Source organism: Polistes fuscatus, unplaced genomic scaffold, assembly GCF_010416935.1.
Source record: "Polistes fuscatus isolate 324 unplaced genomic scaffold, CU_Pfus_HIC Scaffold11, whole genome shotgun sequence".
NCBI classification, from domain to species: domain Eukaryota; kingdom Metazoa; phylum Arthropoda; class Insecta; order Hymenoptera; family Vespidae; genus Polistes; species Polistes fuscatus.
The window spans coordinates 6,586,314-6,607,630 of record NW_025113009.1 but is presented as its reverse complement, the minus strand read 5'-3'; the positions used below and the strand labels follow the sequence as shown (position 1 = coordinate 6,607,630).

At 38.0% G+C, this 21,317-nt stretch overlaps 1 protein-coding gene across 8 annotated transcripts in view; it reads right to left on the bottom strand.

Moving 5' to 3' along the window:
* The window catches only part of LOC122526224, a 218,115-nt gene extending 200,490 nt beyond the window's left edge, over positions 1-17,625 (bottom strand). For 3 of the 8 annotated variants that reach the window (XM_043649478.1, XM_043649477.1, XM_043649479.1), the window contains exons 1-2: positions 17,098-17,471; positions 15,987-16,471 (exon numbers count right to left, since the gene is read on the bottom strand). The gene's annotated coding sequence lies outside the window, so the exon portion shown is untranslated. The other 5 variants (XM_043649484.1, XM_043649482.1, XM_043649481.1 and 2 more) reach the window with 5 other exon arrangements.
* Between the last annotated feature and the right edge of the window lie 3,692 nt (positions 17,626-21,317).

The following is a 21,317-nucleotide window of genomic DNA, read 5'->3' as shown; positions in this document are numbered from 1 at the left end:
GCGATAGGAATCTATGATTAGGAGAAACTCTTGTAACGTATATGGAACGAAGAGAGTAGGAGCCCTATAGTTTCCTGTGAGGTACGAAGGAAACATAGAGGGGCGAAATAGCTCGGCGAGAAATCGCATCCATTATGCAGAGTGGTCAAGGAATTATATCGCTCGCGTACTTGCAACACGGATAAGGCTCGGCCGGAATCGCGTGCAAAATTCAAAGCCGAAGGGCGTCTCTTTGGGCGCGATCTCGCTCGAATCCAGAAGGTACGAGGAAAAGGAACAGATAGTGTGGGGGAAAGAGGAAGACTAGTGTTACCCGTTCCCTTACGATTCCTGCGGTTTGTCGTTGAACGGAATAAGGTCGTACAACGTTTCAACGAAAACACGTCGACCACGACGTTCGTTTCTCTCCAAAATCACATCTTTCTTTCTCTCTCGCTCACTTACTTTTATTGCGAATCGAGTTTCGATCGAATCGTACGGAAAAGCTTTACGCCACGCATCGGTTAACGACATGGCGCCATGCCGTTAACGATAATTAATTTCAAACGGATTCAATTATATGAGCTGGCGAAAAGTAAAAGATGAGAGAGAAAAGTGGTGTAGAGAAAACAGGGGAGGGGCTACGGGGGAATGGTTGGCTTAAAACGAACTAGAATCAGGTATAACACTTAAATTTCCTGTTCCTTCGCTCGTGGAAACTCGCAATACTTCCCGATTAACGTGCCGCAATTTAGTCAATAAATTTGCCGATGAAATTCCGAAATGCTCGGGGTGATATTAAATTCCGCCTTCGGAAGGAGCCCCAACATCGAGTTCCTCTCCTCCGGGTCTTCGTCTTGGCAAAAGCTCCACCTCCTCATCTTCCTCCATTTCCCACCCCCACTGACATACAAGTTTCTTTTGCTTGGAAAAGCTTTCTTCCTTCCGGGCTACCGAAGAATTTTTTCAATTCACCTTTATTTCAGACGATAACGTGCACGGGGGACTTCGATTTTAATTAAGGAATTGCTCGTGGTTACGAGTTCTCTATCTAAAATGTGCTAGAAACGATGATTATAATTTCAAAAGAAAAAGAAAAAACGGAGCAAGAGAAGTAATAGTAAGGATTCGTAGGTATAGTATAACAACAAAGCTCGGTACTCCGAGCATGGTTAGCAGCAGACGAGCCATTTACGGGCGCGTAAGCGGTTTCCATTGTCGATGGAGGTATAATGGAGTAATCTAGCGGTGATGCACCACCACCAAGGCCGATATTCAAATCGTGCGCCTCTTGCAAGTACATACGCGCGACCACAATACCGGCCCCCCATCCGGTCAGGGTTGAGGCTACGGAGGTGGTGGAGGTGCGCAAGCACGCCTTTAAGGGAGACGAAGAGAGAAAGTGACTTCGACGAGATGAACCGCGAACAGCAGCCCTAACCGAAAGACAAACCTTTGAGGTTGCTTTGATCCCAGAATCAGCGAATTCGTGCGCGCGCAAAATAGCCAACGCGAGCGAAATAGCCATCGATAAGAATTTTTGAACGTGTCGTTTGGCGTGATTTGCAATATATCTCCCAGATAGATTAAAATTCCATAGGGTAGAAAAATACATCCCCTTTAGGTCAGCGATCGTGCCTTCGTGGTTGGTTATGCGCGTTAACGTAGACCAGTCGCGCGCATCATCGACGTGCAGATGCATCCACCTACGTATACACGTTCGCGTATTCTCCCTCTCACCCTTTCAGGAGTTTCGCTGGTCGTGCGCGCTGGTTACGGCGATATATCATCGCACGTCCAGAGTCATAACGTGACGCGAACAACACGCTCGTGCATCAGTCATTTAGCCGCAAATGGAATCTGCTTCCTTCCTCTTGCCCGCGTTTCCGCGCCTTCTACACGCTATTTTATATACATTCTCGCCAGGCAGCCAACCACCCAGCCATTGTGCGAGCAACACAACGAGAATGCGCGCGCACACACTCGACCAAGTTACACACCGACTATACGAAATCGTATAGTCGAAATCCTGGCGCATAAAGTGCAAGCCCTTCGCGAAAATCGTCGAAACTCGCTAGAAATGAATTACGTTGCTGAACCAACTACGGTACTTTTATTAACAATGGATTATGATCGACGACGACGACGACGACGACCGGACAAACCAAACGAGATCTCGTCGAAGCTCTCCGGATATGACGGATCATTCCAAACTATTTTACGCTACTACTACTACGCTTTCGAATTTTCTTCCAAAGCATACAATTTAAATAAAAACTAATCACTACGGAGAAAGAACAATTTCTCTCCTTGTCGAGAAAGAAGCATGTACTCTGGGGAGGTTAAAATTCGCGTAACGAAGATTCGAAGTGGAAAAATCGCGGGAGGTCGCAAGAAAGCGTCTACGTGACCTCTCGTAGAAATCTCGGGCACGCGGTGGTGTTACCTAAAGAAGAGGAAAAGAAGAGGAAAAGAAAAGGAAAAGAAAAGGAAAAGAAGGTAGCACAGGAAAACTAAACAGGAAAGAGAAAAAGGAGAGAATAAAAAGAGAGAGAATGAAATGGCACCTGCTGCGGTGGTGGCTTGTGCACGCCGTCTTTCCTCTTCCTTTCTTTACCCCTCCTTTTTTCTTCTTCCTTTCGTCGATCTTTCTCTTCCACTTAATGGACTTTAACGAGCTCCGAGATATGAGTGGAACGAACAGAAGAGAAAGAAAGAAAGAAAATCGTAGGACGACGCGGTTAAATTAGAAAACTCTTGGGACCCTCTTGGGCAAGCAGAGGAAAGGGGAGAAGGATATTTAAATTAGGTGAACACCCTACGTAAAGCCCGCATCCCTAATGAGCCGGATAAGCGATTGAGATTTTTCGGCGTTCCCTCGAACGAGGACCGACCATCGTAGTTATAGCACGACCCTTCTTCCCCTTCTTCTTCTTCTTCTTCTTCTTCTTCTTATTTCCTTCTTTTCTTTAGGCAGGTGTTGGCCCAAAAGATTCCGGTTTTCGTGATATCATCAACCGGTTAACGACGTGCCAGAGATCGCATTCTTCGTTAAATACAAAGCTCCCGGCTCTCTTAGATTCGAGACGTAGAAAGCAATTTACAGGTTCTATCTACGATCGAAATTATCCTTTTATTATATTCCATTTGAATAAATTTGTAATATGTTTGATCAACTCAAATTGATGAGATCGTGATATATAATTATTATTATTTATAAATCGACATTAATTAAAATAAAATATTTCTCGATATGTATATTAAATATCAATATTATACATACATGCATACAAAACCAATTTCATCTTCGAACAATTATTATATTTATTACCTCATTCTCGTTAATGTAAAATATTCGTAAGTTTATTCGTAATTACCTGAGAATTGTTTGGAGAAAAAATCATGAATTTTTCGAGCGTGCTGTACTCGTTTCGACAACACACTTTGGAAGAATGTAACATTTTTCAGCAGCAGTTGAGGGTACAAGGTTTTCGGAAAAAAAATGTATACTGTATATATATATATATATATAAAATATTAATCTACGTACACCTATATTTATGCAGCTATATATTACAAAACACGTTTATCAAGTGGACCCGAGATGCAAGCCATTGCATTAACATATAGATAAGCCGTTTCTCTCGTGGCCATGTTAAACATAATAATGCATATTTTCCGATAGTACCTCCTCTTCGCAATTAATGATACAACCCGTCCGATGTGAATATTGTTACATTAACGAATACTATGTTTCCAGTGGCCGATCATCATGAGTCGATATTGTTATCCTCTGGGTAATAATTAAACACCTTTACGGCATACAATCGATATTCGTTTCGATGAATGCTCCGTACAATTCGTTGTTCGCTCTCTTCCGAATGAGTCGTACTTTTAAAAGAAATTATTATGTCGTCATTATTATTACTATTACCGTCGACATCATTAACGTCGTTATTATATTCATACCGAGCTCCTACACTTTCGCTAAAAAAATCTCTAGTATCGTCATTGAGATAAGCTTCACAAGAGATACACATATATAATGCACTTAGATTTTATTAATTAGTCCTGTTAATTTCTCAAGATCTATTCAGGATTTCCGGTGTATTGCTTTGTTCTACTAAAAATAATAATCCTTTCGCAGAGAAAAATTCATAAGCTTATCTTCAGTGCTTTTCATAACATAAATCTTACACATTCTTTCAAATACTACGTATTATAATATAAATGTAAAATCTGTTCACAAAAAATGTAATATATATGCAATTTCACTACGTTGTTTCATTCTAATAAATTAAAAAGAAAACAAAAAGAATATATATGAAAATAAAAGCATCTCTGATTTTATGAATCGGTCGAGAACTTTCTAATGGAACTATATGTCAAGCGAATACGAATTTTTAGTAGAAACGACGAGGGGAGAGAGCAAGGGGTGTTATTCTTTTAATAAATATTTCCAATTAATCATTCTTTATGCTAGTCGTCGACGATTATCAATATTGCACGAATGAGGATCGTGTTCGCGTTCGGCTGAAATTTTCATAGAACGATAGCACGAACCTACTGTATTCTACTAATTAATAATTCTCTACTGTGTATACGTATACTCGTAGGGTATCCCAAGTCTTCTAAGAGAGTCGGTGTATTATTAACAGAGAAAGTACACTAAAAAGCAATAATGGAGCATCTGGAAATACCGATTTCATATTTTAAACTTCATTATTAAAAAATCCTATATACTCATTATCTATATTCCTGGGCAGATAAATTACAAAAAAAAAAAAGGAAAAACATATTTTTACACTAAACTAGAATCGTTTTTTGATCGAATTAAAAATACAAATTTATGGAACTTACGTTAAATCAAAACTCACGTTAAATTGAACACAGAAATAAGAGGAAAGAAAGGGAAAGAAATGCAGGGGCATTGCGTTTGACAAATAAACAGGTCAGGTGATCGATCTTCGACCTCGATTCCATAATGATCTCTTTTTTAATTAAAACATAATTAAAACTGCTTCTCTCGCGACGAAGAGTTTAAAACTATTACGAAAAATAGGTGTACCGTATCTCGTTCGCTCCTCTTTTTATATATATATGTAAGTATATATTATATATCTAGATATATATACATATATCAAAAGAGTGAGAGAAGAAGTTCATACTTTCGTATAAGCAGCTGTATCTCATTACAGCTTTTCACGAGCGGAGAATATTTCACCTGGTTGAGTTACATAATGGTCGTTCGAGAACTCTTCTTCTAGAGTATACGCGAGTAGGAACTCATTTCTCTGCGCCTGATAGCGCCGCTTTTATGGATTAATTTCCTTTATTTTCATTTTCTAGCGAAATCCGTGATAAAGAGAAAGAAAGGATCAAGCGAAGTCTCCTCTCAACATTATCCTCTTTTTGAAATTATTGAAACGTGCTTGGAATCTTTCCTTATATACGAGAATATAGTTCGTTACTTTATCAAATAATATTTTATCCAAGTTATCTTTTTTTTTATCTTCAACGACCGTATTAGACAATATTTTATACATGAAATGTACCCCGTCGGTCAAAAGTTTGAAATCATTCAATTTCAACGAGTTATGAAAAAATTCATTATCAGGATAGTCGGAATATGTCAAGTTGTCGTTAAAAATAAAGACGGTTTTTTCGATGAAAGAGTAATTTGAAAAAAAAAAAAATTTTCATCCCTTGATAAAAGAGAAATAATATAAAATGTAAAACAAACTATTCATAAGTTCTTTTCTTTTTTTTTGTTCTCGACAAATAAATGTTTCTTCGAACTTACGTAACGATGTTATATATAACCCACCCAGTATATAATTCTCGAGCACACATTTGGGGTCCTCGAAAAAAAAAAAGAAAAATTTGTTAAATATCCGACACAGCAGGGTGCAGCTGAAAGGGAAGTTTCGAAGGCACAGAAGGGGAGCAAAGCTATCGGCTCGTTAGATTTTGTAACGGATGCTCGAAGATCTTTGTTGCGTTTGCCTGTGCACAGAGAAACCGAAACGATAACCGTGACTCTAGGCAAGGTGTGCGACTCGAGAAAGAAGATTGAACACGAGGGAGAGAGGAAGGAAGATATATATCTTCTTATTCGATCAGACTTCATAATATATACCAGCTATAATATCCTTCGTAAGCCGAGACATCTCAACTTCTCCCACCTTTAGACAAATTCCTACGAGACTTAAAACTTTCTTCCTTTGTAAGTATTATAACATATACCTAAAATTCAATGCTTTCAAAGTTTTTACTCTAAAGTCTCTAAAGAAAATAAATAATCAAATATTTGTGTCAACGTTTTATATAATAAATCGTCAAATAATTTTTGCTTAATTAAATCATTTTTTTTTCTACATGTTTTTCTCAAAATACCGATACAAAGATGTTATTAATTATGCGACTCTATGGAAAGTTTGTAGGAAAGTTATTACGGCGAGTAAAATAAAATGGAAAGCGTGAGTTTAATGCAAACGAACCAAAACGTATAAATCTTTCTTTCTTCCAGCTTTATCAACTGTAATCGCGAGTAAACTCGAGAATAAAAACTTCACGTAATACTAAATTCAACTAATGAAATTGACTTCCTGTGATTATAAAGCTGCAAAGCTCTATTGCACGATTATTGTACTAGCCGAACGACCGAGCTTACGTATCAGTGAACAAATACCGCTAATTAAAATACACATCGAAAGTCCGTCGATATCCAATCGCCGTCGTTTAAAGTCTCGACGATAACCTATCAATATTTTTTCGTTTGCATGATCGTTCCCGATATTTATTTAATTTCTACCGAGCACCAGGCAAACAGATTTTCTCCGTAATTTTATGAACGATTTGTGAACGCAAACGTTGCGATCACTTTTCAAACCTGCTTTTATAAAAAAGAGTAGTAATAAAAAAAGGATTCCTCGATTGTTTACCCTATCTATCGAACAAATATCAAAAACTTTTTTTATTTTCATTCTTCTTCAATTGCAATTACAAGATTAAAAAAACAAATAAACGATATACTAAATTTAGTTGATAAAAGTGTTATAAACGTTCTCTCCCCATGCGTCGTCCTTTCTCATTTATTTTTTGAAAAAATTCTTTTTTACATTTCTTTTTTTTTTTCTTGAACGAAGAGATACGAAATTAGAGAGGAGAAAGAGGAAATATACGGATGTAACATGTCGAACTGTCATCACGACGATGCTTCGCTTGAACGAATCGTTTGAACGCAGCAAACTGTGCGACAAGTCTATTTGTGTCGTCCTCTCTCTATCCAACGCATGCACACATGCGATGTCTAGGTGCATCACGCATGCGTACACATCGATAAATGTAATATATCTAAAGGGTGAATCTGTATGGGAACATCTTGTAACAGTATTTTTGAAAAAGTGTTTTTCGATCGAACTTGAAGCAGCGAAATGTTTGAGCAGCGTTTTCAAATTGGTTCTAACGTGTGATACGTTTTCAACGAAATACTTTCTTTTAAAATCAGTAAAAAAAAAATTTGTCATTTTCCTAAGTAAGATCCAAATTATTTAGAAGATAAATAATACTCGAATTCCACGATTCATTCGTACTTTTAAACTTGTTCTATGGAAATGACACTCTAACGATCCTTACAAAGTCTTAAAGTGATTCCTCCGAATGTAAATGATCGCGATCGATGAAAAATCAAACATTACGAACGTAGAATAATTTGGTATTATTTTTCAGTAGTACAATAGAGAAGCTTAACGAGTATTCTCACGGTCAGCTTTGGTTGGAAGGAGGAGAAGCTGAAACCACTAGCAAAGGCTTGGCCAACTTATGCAAAGTACTTTCTCGAGGGCAGCTGGCAGTCGACGGGGTAGCAGGAGGGTAAGAGCCTAGGAAGCGAACGAGAATAACCGTTATAATAACTACCTTCAATTATCGCGCCAAATCCTTACGTACCTACAGATACCCCATGATTTTCACTTACGAATAATTGTTGAATCACGAAATCTCCTCTGTTATATGCGTAATTCTTTCCATCAATTTTATTTTTCTTTTACGAGATTTTGGAGAAAACAATTAATTAAACGTATAATTTAACTGTAAACATTTATACGATTATTATAAAAGTGTGTGGAAATGTTGAAAAGAAATATTTGTTTGTTTTTTTATTCGAATTTCCTTGGATAAAAAATTATGAGGACAGACGAAAGCGTAGATAATAATTAATACAAACGTCGACGTTTCAACAGGACGAGCGGATCCCACTCGTGGGGATCCATTTTCCAGCGAAATTTTACGATGCTTGGCAAAAGAGCGAAATGGTTCGGCAGGATAGTAACCGGGCAGACAGAGACAGCTGAAACGATGAAACTGGGTCGTGTTACTCTCCGCAGCATCCAACGCGGATGTGTAACGCAGCTGACAAGTGATAATTGAATTTTGTCGGAGGATCGTCGGCGATCCGTTTATGAACTCGATAACGCTTCGTATCATCGAGATATCGAGTACGTTCGCGCGATTGCCTAGAATAACGTTGTTTCTAACTTCTGATTAGTAACCATAAACGAGAGAGAGAGAGAGAGAGTGATAAATGTATGATCGATGCGAATTTAACGATCTAAACAAGTATGGACGAATAATCGATAAGCCATATATTTTTCCAAATGTTATCTCTAATTTCTACCTAAACACTCTGTGAAAGAACAAGAAGAAGAAGAAGAAGAAGAAGAAGACAACTACTAAGTTCGTATTATGATCCGGCATGAATATGAAGAAACGACTCGCGGGAATGTAACGAACAGAAGCTCGCACTTACCACTACCACAAAATGTCTCAAGTTCGAGCCGTTGAACCGTCCAACTTCCGTCCAACTTTAAACTCGGAGTATGCTCGAGATATCGCAGAATCGCGACGGCACGTCGCGACATTTCTCGAACAACGCGCCGATAAGGCTAACCAAATCGGTCAAACAAAGACAAAAAAGAAGGGGGAAAAGAGGAAAAAGATAGAATACAAAACTCGTCTCGCGAATACTGTTTCTCCTTCTATTCTTTTCTTCCTTCATCTAAAATCACAAGAAAAAGTGTCGTTGGAAGACGTCCTTCTTCTTCTTCTTCTTCTCTTTCTTTCTCTCTCTCTCTCTATCTCTTTATCTCTTTCTATCTCCCTTACCAAGGAAAAAGTACGAGTATTCTCCGAGGGATTCTCGATAATGGAAGAATAATGCCAGACGTACGAAAGTCAGAATAGCGGTGGTAGTGGTGGTGGTGATGGTGGTGGTGGTGGTGGTGGTGGTGGTTTAAAAAAAAAGAAAGAAAGACGACCATTTCTTTAAACGTTAATAATGTTCCTACCGGACGCCTCGTTCGTTTTGAAAAAGAACCAATTTCAATTTTCACTTCGATCAAAATAGATATACCCGGAGTAAGCTCGGTCGAAGATTTGAATCAACTTTGAAATAGCAAATAACTCTTGAATAAATATTCGCAACGTAATATCGGTTTATCAATTAAACGATAATAAAAGTATCACGTATATTTAATTATTACAATCGAAGAAAGTCTTTTATCTTAATCTATTTGTTTAAAACTCTGACAACGTACGATATCTAGCGAAGATTAGAATTGTTTGAGAGAGACAATTGGAGATGAAAAAATCGATGTAAAAATCGTGACAAAGAAGAAGAATAAGTCGTTTATCGCACAGCAGAAAGACGCGCATAGTTTTCGGAATGGCAAGAGAGAATGAACGTATAGAGAACATGGGGGGTGGGGGAGGGGGTGGGAGGGGGTACGATGTGGAAAGAAAACGACACGAGAGGTAGGAGAGGTACGAGAGGCGGATAAGAAAGTTTTGCGGCTCTATGAAAAATGCAACGCTCGAGTTATCGCCGACGTGAATTTTTCATCGGCGCGAGTCGACTTCTTGGTCGCGAATGCACGCGCGCGCACTCCTCTCTTCTAACCAACGGAACTTGTATACCCTCTCTCTCTCTCTCTCTCTCTCTCTTTACATCCTGTAGTCCAAAATATAAAATACCTTAGAAATTTCTAAAGAAACTTCGCCGCACGAATGTTTGCAAAAAGATTATTTTTCCATAAACTGTAACAAATATTTTATTTCAATTAGATCCCATTAATATTCTCGATCTAGAAGTCTGATTGGAACGATCTCCTCGCTACGGTAATTATATATCCTTTTATAAAAGCATCTAATTGGCTTGTCCGAAAACACGAAACGTTGATATACGAATCCTCGCGAATTATTCGTTCGATTAATGTTTATTTTAAATTTCAGAAAGAGATTTCGTATCGTTACGCACGATAATAAGCGAATTTTCCATCGAAATATTAAAGTCGAGACAATGGTTTAATCCGCACAATTTTATAACGTTAGAAAGTTAATCGAAAAACGATTTACATTCGTATGTTCGATAATGATGATTATAATAATAATAATAATTATTATTATTATAATAATAATAATGAACTGGCCATTGTATCGACACGTTTGCATCGAGTTTAACGTTAGCGTTACATAGCTTGTTAATTAATAATTGATAATACCATTGGAATTGACAAGGGAAAGATAAGATAATGTTGAAAAGGGTCAAAAGAATAAAGAGGGAAGGATTTTAAACAAGTGTAAGTACCGATAAAAGGGCCTCAGCTACATTGTGTCCAACGAGAGATTAAAAAAATAAGCCTAATGGCCGATTCACGTTGAAAGGAAGGACGAGAAGGGTCTGAGGAAAGTTGGCGCGTGGCTCGAGGGCGCCGATTCTGAAAAGGGCGTCACGCTGGACCGTAAAACGTTTATTCGACCCTCTTTATTCCTTTACAATGTAGTTTGTTGCGCTCTTGAAAAGTGAAAGAGAGAGAGAGAGAGGTCTCCCCATTCGAATAGCTACAAAATTCATTTCTCTGAAGTTTCTCTCTGACGAGCACGTACAATACGTTAACGATCAAAATTCAAAAATCAACCGTCAAGGAATTAAATAACATTGTTTTTTATTCAGAAATAAATGAACGATCGTTGTTAAACAAAAAATAACTGTAAAGAAAAATTTGAAAAAATCAATCAAATGAAAGAAATGATAAATAAACGCAACGCAAATGAACGTCGAATTAACTAGAAAAAAAACTAATCTTAAGATTAGAATCTTTTCGTGAGTTGTTTGAACGTAACGAGTGGCATTCGAGAGGGAAAAGTCTCTGACAGATTTAATGGCTTCATGGGACTAAAAGAAGGAAATAAGATAGATAGAGAGGAAAACAGTTGGGTAGAAACGTTTTGGAAATTGGAAGCTGCGACGCGCGAGTTCGCGGAAGTAGAGATAGGAGGAGGAGGAGAGCTTCGAGAGGCAGATAACACGAAGAAATTCCACGAAGCGTGGACGGGATAAGTTATCCTCGCGTTTCGGGATACGCGTCGACATTATTTCGTATCTTGCAGGACACTTCGGCCAATGAGGATGTCCTGCCTGTTACGCTACCGGAATTCATAACGAGGTCTTATCTCTCTCCCTCTCTCTCTTCCCCCACTTCGTCTCTTCCACGATTTATTCTTCTTTTCATTCCTCTATATCTTTTCCCACCCTCTGTTCCTTCCTTCCTTCCTTCCTTCCATCGCCCTCTGCTACTTCATCTTGTCTCCACTACCACCCACCACCTACTCCTTCTCTCTCATGTTCGCACACACGGTCAGGTAATATCGCGCGATTCTTTCTTGGAATCGAGCCCGCTTCTTAGTTTTCTCTTCACGCTTGTCGCCTTCTACTTTCAAAACTTCTACCAAGATCCAGGACTTCACCATTTGTAATTTCAAACGCGCACTCTACTGCGACGACGATCTTTAAAGAATAAAAAGTATTTTTTATCGACTTTTCTCCTTACCTCTCTATAATTTTAAGTAGTTGGGTCAATTCTATGAAATACAAATATTACCGATCGATTGTGAATCTTCTTTTTCTCTTTCTTTTTTTGAATTTAATCAAATCAAGGATATTTCTTTGGAAAGCAAACACATAGATAGATATATATAGTTGTATAAAACATTTGTAAAGGTATACTTTTGATAACGCTTAAGGCACGTCGCTCGCTAATAACAAATCTAGCAACGGTGATTACACGCTGTGATTTCGCGGAGAATTGGACGAGTGATTAATTCTCGCGGGCAATCCCGTTCTTCCCCCAAAATGTCCCTTTCACCTCTCTCTCTCTCTCTCTCTTTCTCTTTCTCTCACATATTCTCTCATACACGTTCCCTATGCGGATTTGTCGGGTGAGCCACTCACAGCAAAGATATTTTAATTCCGAAGCGCCGGCGAAGCCGTTTGGAATGGTTATTAATTCGTGCGTCGAGAACGAAGGGTGTGGATGGTGTAGAGAAAGAGGGGGCAGAAAAAAGAGAGAAAGAGATGATAGCTCCGGAGAAAGAAAAAGGGAGAGAGAGAGAGAAAGAGAGAAACAACGTTCGTAAAAACAGCCCCATTGTTATCGCTGTCCCGCGGCTCGTTTCGCAGTGGGCGGCACTCGAATGAAGAGCGAGAAAGAGAGAGAGAGAGAGAGAAAGAGTTTCGTGTAAACGCGTCTGCTTGCTCGACTCACATATATACATATACATGAAACATGCATATGTATTATATACGTGTGTACAGATTTTACTAACGACAAAAGAGTAGAACCGAGGACGATTCTTTTACATTGATTAATGCATCTCATGAATGATAGTACACACCATGGATGATGGCCCACCCACTCACTCCATGAAACGTTTCTACCCTTCTTTCTCCCTTTCCCCTCTTTCCGCACCGTCTATTCGCTCAGCCATCCGTCTTCGTCCCTCTCGCCAAAGCATTTTCCATCTTCTTCTCCTTCTCCTTCTCCTTCTCTTTCTCTTTCTCTTTCTCTTTACTCGACGGGAGCAACTCGTTTCGCGAGGACGAATTCATCTCCGATTTTATGCCTCGTTTGAAAGCTCTACCCCGCCCACCCCTTCCATTCTTCCACTCTACCATCTTCTTCCTTTAACTTCTCTTTTCATCCCCCAGTCGACTCGACGACGATTCCAACCCTTATCCCAATGTACCTGTGCCTACCAAATTCGAATACCACGTGTCTGAATTTCTTTCCAGAGAGAGAAAGCACTTTATTTGTTATTTAAATAAGCTCGCGCGCGAATCACGCAAAGATTATTTTTCAATCTTTTTCAATCTACTCTTTCTTTTTATTTTGTTATAGGTGTGTATGTAAGTGACAGATATTAAGAAGCTCGAAAGAAGTCCTCGGTTCGTTGAAATTCCAAGATATATATCTTCCTTTCTCTTTTATTACCTGAAAAATGATCTTTATGCCGAGAAAGGTCGATCCAGATAAGAAAGGAGCGTAATTATCTCTCAGCATAATTAATTTCTATGATCAACGTCCATGTTCTCTTCATTTACACGTAGTTGATTAAATCTAAACGAAGAGTATCTTACGTGTTATTTAACTTGATGAATTAATAATACGAATTACACGGTTGTCCTACAGATAGGATTTAATCCAATTCCATTCCTAATAAAATGGAATTTTGGTTTTTCGGAAATAAAGTTTGTTTTTTTAAATGAAAATTTATTACAACAGGTAAACTTGGAATAACCGATAACAAAAGTCCTTGAAATAAAGTTAACAAGAAGAGAAGAGAAGAACGGCCAAGTCAATATTGTCCTCTCGCACTATAAGACGAGTTAAAGTACATCCTGAGAGCAGCATAGAACGCAAGAGAACTTTCTATATCTAGATGCGTAGTTCTGAACAAAGTTGACAGAATCTAAGTCGAAGTTGTACAATCCCCTTCGACGTTTCCTACATCGCAGAAATAAATACGGTCTCCGTTGGCCCCGCCGTGGCTTCGTACCAAGAGTCATTGGATAAAGCGAGAAATAGAACCGACAAGAAATGACTACTATAAAACATTGACTAGCATCTTAGCTATTACTATCTAGGACGTTCAACTCGATCTTTATACTCGACTAAAATATCCTCGGCAAATAAAAAAGAAACCTATTACTCCCGTGAGAGTGATCAGCCTTACAATAAGTCAAATTCTTCTATATTCTAAATAAATATTAACCCTTTGAGAACTACGTATGCCGCATTTAAAGTGACAACTATTATTAAATAATAAAAAAAAATGATCGAAAACATTCCCGATGGAAGGGATAGCAGTACCAGTTACTTTAATGAAAATGAGAAAGATAATTTTAGAAATTGAAATATTCAAGATCATATTTTCCGAAAGCAAAAAGAATCGGTGTCATATTTCGAATCATCCTTCTTTCCTTAGATCACGTAAATCGATAACACCTTTAAAGATATTTCTCTACTAAAACCAATTTCCTTCGCGACGAAACAGATTTGCGAGAAGAAAATCTGATCCGATCTATCTACAGTAGTCCGTGCTTCACCTCTGACTAAATATTCTCAAAGCTTTTTTCTTTCCTCTCCTTTTTTTCCTATTCTCTTTTTTCTCGAACTTTTAAATAACATTGAAAACTTTGTCAATCGTATAATCTTACCTACTATCGATATTCAAAAGAATAAATCAATTGGATTAATAAAGGAGATATGTACATAAAGGCGAGCGACAATGAATTAGGTGTCGTTTCTTAATGAGGCAGTAAATCTTCGTCAAATTAATTGTGAAGGAAAAAAAGAAAAGTATAACGGGAGGACTATGGACGCCCGCATATGTTCTTTTTTACTTCGGCTATTCAACTTAAGTATGCATGTGCATGTGATATACGACAAACGTATCGTTTATGCTTCGCATTAACGCTCTTTATGAACTAATAATTCCTAATAAGTCACTCATCGCGATCTTTAAGATCTTGAACGTTGTCCATTGAAATCTTTGATAATAAACACGAGCATCGTTTGAAAACAAGTTTTATCTTTTCATATGGATTTACAAAAAAAAAAAAAGGATTATTATTTCCCACCGTGATATCCTATTCAAAGTCATAGTTTTCGAAAACGCGAAGTAAAATAATTTCTAGAAAAAAAGTGAGATTTTTATGATTACATATACGGTGTAGTTAATGAAGGATCCATTAAGAACAAAACATTATAGAATTGATATGATTTGAATAGGAACGTTTTTGCTGCTCTTTCCGGATGTTATAAAAATAAGGAGAGTGTAGTTATATGCTTCGACTGTCGATATAACCAACAACGAGGTATCGTACTTCGACAAGACGGAAATGGTCTTTCTATTCCTTCCTTCGTATTTCCTTATCGCGTCGCAATACATTCGTACATACGTTCATTTCTGAGAATCGAATTCCGAAGGTACCGCTTTTTATTCTCGATACTCTCCCCGACCCTTTTATGTCTCGATATTTTTACTTTTACGATAGTACAGAGTTCCGGGAGAACGCAAAGAAAATCAAATCTAATGTTCGTCGGTGCTCTCGAAGTAGTCGTAAAGTTTCTGAAAGCTTTCGCGATAAAAGTAAGAAAATCTGCCGATTAACTTTTTTTTTCTTTTAGATTGTTTTTTCTTTTTTTCTTTTTTTTTAAATATTATTTTTACATTGAAAATTTCCTTAATCAGAGATAAGTAATACACAGATACGATATAATCGACACAGAGATGGTAGTCGTTACAAATGAAACTAAAACGTAGAAATTAATTAAAGGGTAAGTCACGTAGTCGTTCGGAAGCCCAATTCCCTTACTTTTTTTTTCAAAATCATTGGTACTTTGCCAAGATAATAGAGATACCTAAAAGTACGTTATTATATACTTCAAATAAGACGTCGAATTCGAACTATCATGATGTTTACGAATGATATATAATTTTCATTAGCGAATTTTCTTGAAATAAAATCGACCTCGCTTATATCGAGATTTAAGAAATTAATTTTCATTATATTGCTAATATTTTTTGTCGGTCCAAAAGAAACACTGACAATAATATAAAAGAAGGAAATAAGTAACAAACACAAGAAAAACTTGAAAAGTACTTACTTTTCCGAGTAGAACGCAGATTTCAATAAAGAAGTAGTCTTGATGTCTCTTAAACGAAGAAATAAAGCCAGTCTTCTTGTTTCTTTTCAGTAGAACTACGACGACGACAACGACGACGACGATGAGGAAGAAGAAGAAAGCAAGCACGGTCGTCGTAAAAAAAACACGTAGCACAGTAAATATCCTTAATACGGTCACGTGACACACAGTAGAAACTAACCGGAACCACGAATCTCTAGATCTCTATTTCCTTCTTAGAGCTTTTCCTCTATCTTTAATTTTTTTTTCTTTCTTTCTTTCTTTCACCCCTTTACACCTTCGCCGTCACCCTCCGTCGTCGCACGAACAAAAAAATTCTCGACAATGTCAATCGTTCTTTCTTCTCTATCGGCGAACGACGAACGACACTGTAGTGGTAAGTTCTTCGACCCTTTATTTTGTCATACTCGTTTCTTCCATTTAATATAACTGTTCTTCCGACTATGCTGTTTTTTATAATGGGAACAAAATAATAAATATTATAAAAAACGAAGATAAGAACACGTCGTGGTCGAAGATCTATCTTATTGTAAAGAATTAGAACGAAAAAAAAATAGGAAAAAGAAAAGTTTACATTCGCGATCTGTTTTGAAAGGGGGTTGGTTGGTTCGTCGTTCGGTTTGTTTGAAAGAAAGAAGAATGGTTTTTGAAAGATGCAAAAGAAGAAGAATAAGAAAGAAAATAGAGGAAAAGAAGAAAAGAGTAAAGTAAATTGTGGAAAGGGGGAAAAACAGATAAGGAGAGAAGGAGGGTGTAAAAAGAGATGGATGTATAATATACGCGGGGAAACGAGCGAGGCGACAGTCGCGTGGTATCGATTCGTGGTCGTGGAAAGCCGGCAGAGGCAGCCAAGAGAGCGAGAACGAGAGCGAAAACGAGAGCGAGAGCAACAGAAAGAGAGAAAGAGAGAAAGCGAGCGACTAAGGGAAAGAGAGCGAAAGAAAGAGAGAGAGAAAGCTTTTTCTTCGTTTTCCCTCCCCTTCTCGGCAACGATCTTTTCTCTTCGTCTCTCTCTTTCTGTCTCACACACGCACGCACGCACACATACACAAGCATTCGCACACACGCACACCTTAAACCCTGTTCGTCCCTCGATGCACCTTTTCTCTCTCGTCCGTTCTATCCTATCACACTCCGAATATGAAGTTTTATTTTCTCTCTTTCTTCTTCCCTCGAACAAATTGAAGTCCTTTATAGGAAGAGTTATATTTTATTACGATTATTATTTTAATTATTATTATATCCTTCGAAAGAGAGAGAGAGAAAGAGAGAGAGTGAGAGAGGGACGCGAGTCGGTTGTAACGTCCCGCTAAGGGATGACAACTTTTGTCCCTTTCTTCTGCGTGTCCACGTTTATTAATAATGAAGGAGAACGTCAACGACGAGATGATTAGGTAGGATTATTCTAACAACAAGGATTGTTATTTTATGCGATAAGACAAGAGCAACAACGTGCGCGAGCAACACCGGTGCGTCCTTGCGTGCATACGTGCAGGCAGGTATAAAGCAACAGACACATCTCCTACGGACGTCCGGGTCGGACTGAGCGCTCGAACCGCGCCGAAGACGCACGGAGCTATCCGAGTTAGCGGCCCCCACCAGTGGTCCTCTCGCGCCGCCGCCGCCGCCACCGCCGCGATCTCTTCCCCCCACCCCGTCGACCACGAACACGCTTCCACCACCCTTCCGCCACCCTTCCGCCACCCTTTCCTTCATTTTCCCTCGAACACCAGCAACCCCTACCACCATCGCTAGCATCGTCGTCTGCGCCTCGACATCTACTTGGTATCTGCTTCTCTTGCTACCTTTCGTGCCGATCGCCTCTTCCTCCTCACCCCCTCGCCCTCTCCAAACCACCCCCGAAACGCCAGTCGGCCGAGGATTTAAGGCCCTCTCTCCCTCTCTCTTTCCCAACGCGGTGTTGCCAATTTAGCGGGAACGCCGCTCTTGACAGTGGATCAATCTTTTTGTTGATTTCGTTTTCCTGCAACACCTCTTTTACCTTTTCCACTGGTCTCTACATAAATGCAAACTTCTAAATCTATTCTAAATTTATCTAACGATAAGAGTCTTTTGTCTTTTTTTTTTTTCGGTGATCATCCTAGTACTTGATCGAAGAATCGAATATTTTGTATAATATTTTAATATTATATCGATTACTACTAGTTCGCGCTTACGTTCCTCGACTTCTCAATTTCCAAATCATTAAACGTTGATATCGTCGAATATTTTTTTCAACAACTTGGATAATATAAACAATTCGTGTAAATAATTAAACTAAAGAAAATCGATGCACTCGTTATTTTCATCAGCCTCGACGGGGTGCGTCTGGTTCTGTACAAAATACCCGCACGAATGGAACATCGAAGATATTCTAACAACGAGCTCGCGTTTCATCGTAGTAACAGGTAAACGTGTCAGGTTTTAAAAACCACGAGCGATTTGATGTATCGCAAAGCTCGTGCAAAGCTATACTTTAAATACGTGCCGATCGATTTTCAACGTTATTTGTAATTTATACAGTGCCGCGCGGATTTCCAAGTATCAGCATTTCGCTGTCGAAATCCGTTCTCACGTTTAGAGTTTTAACTTGTAATTAATTGTACGATGCATTACGTGGCATAATATATGTAATTTGTAATGCACACATTCGTAATGGGTAACACGATATCGTTCCCTGTTCAAGCGTTCGGGATGACTGTCGATTACTCGATTTATTTCGACGTAGGAGGATACTCAAACGGTTCGCGGAGGAAGGACCGAATTGTATATATCGTAACTAACTGATTTACAACGTGGAAAACGATAAATATTTAACTGCATGAAATAATGGTGCTCGAGTGTAACATATAAAATACGGGTATCACCATAAGATGAATTTTCCTATTGGAATCGTTCAACGGATATTTTTTTTATCGAATATTTCAAGCTTAACGAACCCATTTTTTTAGGAGATTTTATACCCCATTAAAGAGACTTTAATGTAATCATGAATTCGACTGCAATATGCACTGCATTCGATTGCAATATACATCCATTCACCGACGAGGCAAGATTCACTAATTTTGACTGGAGGATCCATTGAAAGAAAAAGAAAAAGAAAATGAAAATAAAGAAGAAATGAAGGAAGAAAAAAAGAAAAGCAATGTGAAAAATAAACTCTCGGTGTCGTAATTCCGATTCTGGATAAGAATAAAACTGGACGAATCGAGAGGAAACGAATGAATCAATACCATACCTACTATCGCAAGAAGCGACGTGATTTGAAAGGAGGCCTGAAGGTTCTTCGCAAAGCTCGTCTGGATCACAAAAGAAGTACGAGTCTTTCTTTAGAAGGAGAAGAAGAAGAAGAAGAAGAAGAAGAAGAAAAAGAAAAAAAATATAGAAAGGGAAAGAAGAGGGTGTACGACTACCGACACGAACCATTTCGAGTTATTTCATCAACGGCCGCCTTTATCGGTCGTAGAATCGGTATATCTTCCTTGGGGCTGATCCCACCATCGATTCATGCGAAGTGGGTTAACTAGCTTGAGAGGGATGTAAAAGTGGATTAATGCGTGTCGACGTTAAAAGGAACGTCTCTCATTAGAGTAATGTGCGAATTATTAGTAGAGACTCTCGCGCGAGTTTCCAAGGTATAGTCATTTCAGATCTAGAAAGATATCTAAAGATATTTGTATCTCTGCGGACAAAAAATATATTTATATAGAAAAATCAAAATGTCAAGTCAACGTCAAAAATTATCCGACGACAATTTCATTATTAATTTTTCAACCGGGACAAAGTAGAATCGAATAGCATGATATACTTGTAAAATATATACGTATATAAGTATAGGAACCTTCTTTCATCTTACCTCGAAGCATCTGCCACGAATCGCTAAATTATAGTCCATTTTCGACATACCTTCTTGCAAGATATCTTTATCTAACCAATGAGAAATTCGCTTTTCCTCGCTAACTTTTCTTACTCTATCCCTTTTCTTCTCTCTCATTTCTCGTTGAAACGCTTTTTGGTTAGTTCTCTTCGAGAAGAAATAACTCGTGATATTATTGATCCGATCCTTAACGTTTTAAGAGTTATCGCGAAATGTCGATGACATGTTTCGTTATTAGGATTTTTATTTCCTTCTGATCATAAGTCAAGTAAAACCAAAGTAATTAGAGATGTTTCGCTTATGTGCGCGTAAATTGTATATGAGGAATGAATAAAATAAGTGGAGAAAGCAAATAGAGTAGTAGAAAAATTGGAATAAAGAATGGAGAAAAGAAAAAAATAGAAAGAAATATTGAAAATCCATGACAGCGTAGATAATGAGTATGATCAAACTTTTAGATACAGAACGAAGTATCTTTTAAGTCTTTCTTTCTCTTTATCTAATATTCTCGCCTCCAGTCGTAAAGAGATTTGTTTTTCGACGTGTCACGTCATATTTATTTGTCTTCTTAATATCATTTATTATCTATACGAAGTGTCGAATTTATGTTTCTCTGAAATCGATACTAAAGCAGAAAAATGAAGTGATTAATAAATGAACATTTACATGAGTGTTAATGTAATATAAAATTCATAATGAAACGTCTTTTTATATCAATGTTGTACGTAAATTAATTAGAAGCTCTTTTCGTGATTTAGATGACGTTGAAATAATCCAAGCAAAGTACATTTACATTCTCTATTAACAGGTTCCCATAGGATCGGCTTTGTCGAAACTCTCTCTGTCTCTCTCTCTTTCTCCTATCTCTCTCTTTGGTTTTAGAGACATGACAGCAATGTCGCATATGCGTAATGTCAGATTGCCTGGACAAACGGCGCATCGTACATTTGCAGCACATGCTCGCACGATCGCGTCAAATCGGAGATAATTAAACCAAAGATTATGCGGGATTGGATTATAATACTCGGTCTAATATCTAGCGTTACTAACCAGTATCAAAGTAGTTTAAACTCGGTCCGTTTCTATAATCTTTGTGTAAATCTACATTTAAAATGAAACAAAAATATATATATTTTACTATTTCAATAATCAATTAATTTTGGATGTATTTAACGAATAAAACAATATTGATACGTTTTACTTTGAAGTGAAATACAATTACAATTGTATAGGAATGATCAGAAGAATAAAAAGGAAAGAAGTAAGTCTGGATAAAAATCGATCTACTAGGAAAGAGAAGAAGGCACTATGGCGTTAAGGCGAATTCAAGCAGAGTCCAGTGTGTGCAGGAAGAGCGAAGGTTTTCGGTCGCGTTTGTTCCGGGTACGCCGCAACACGAGTTACGGATAATAACG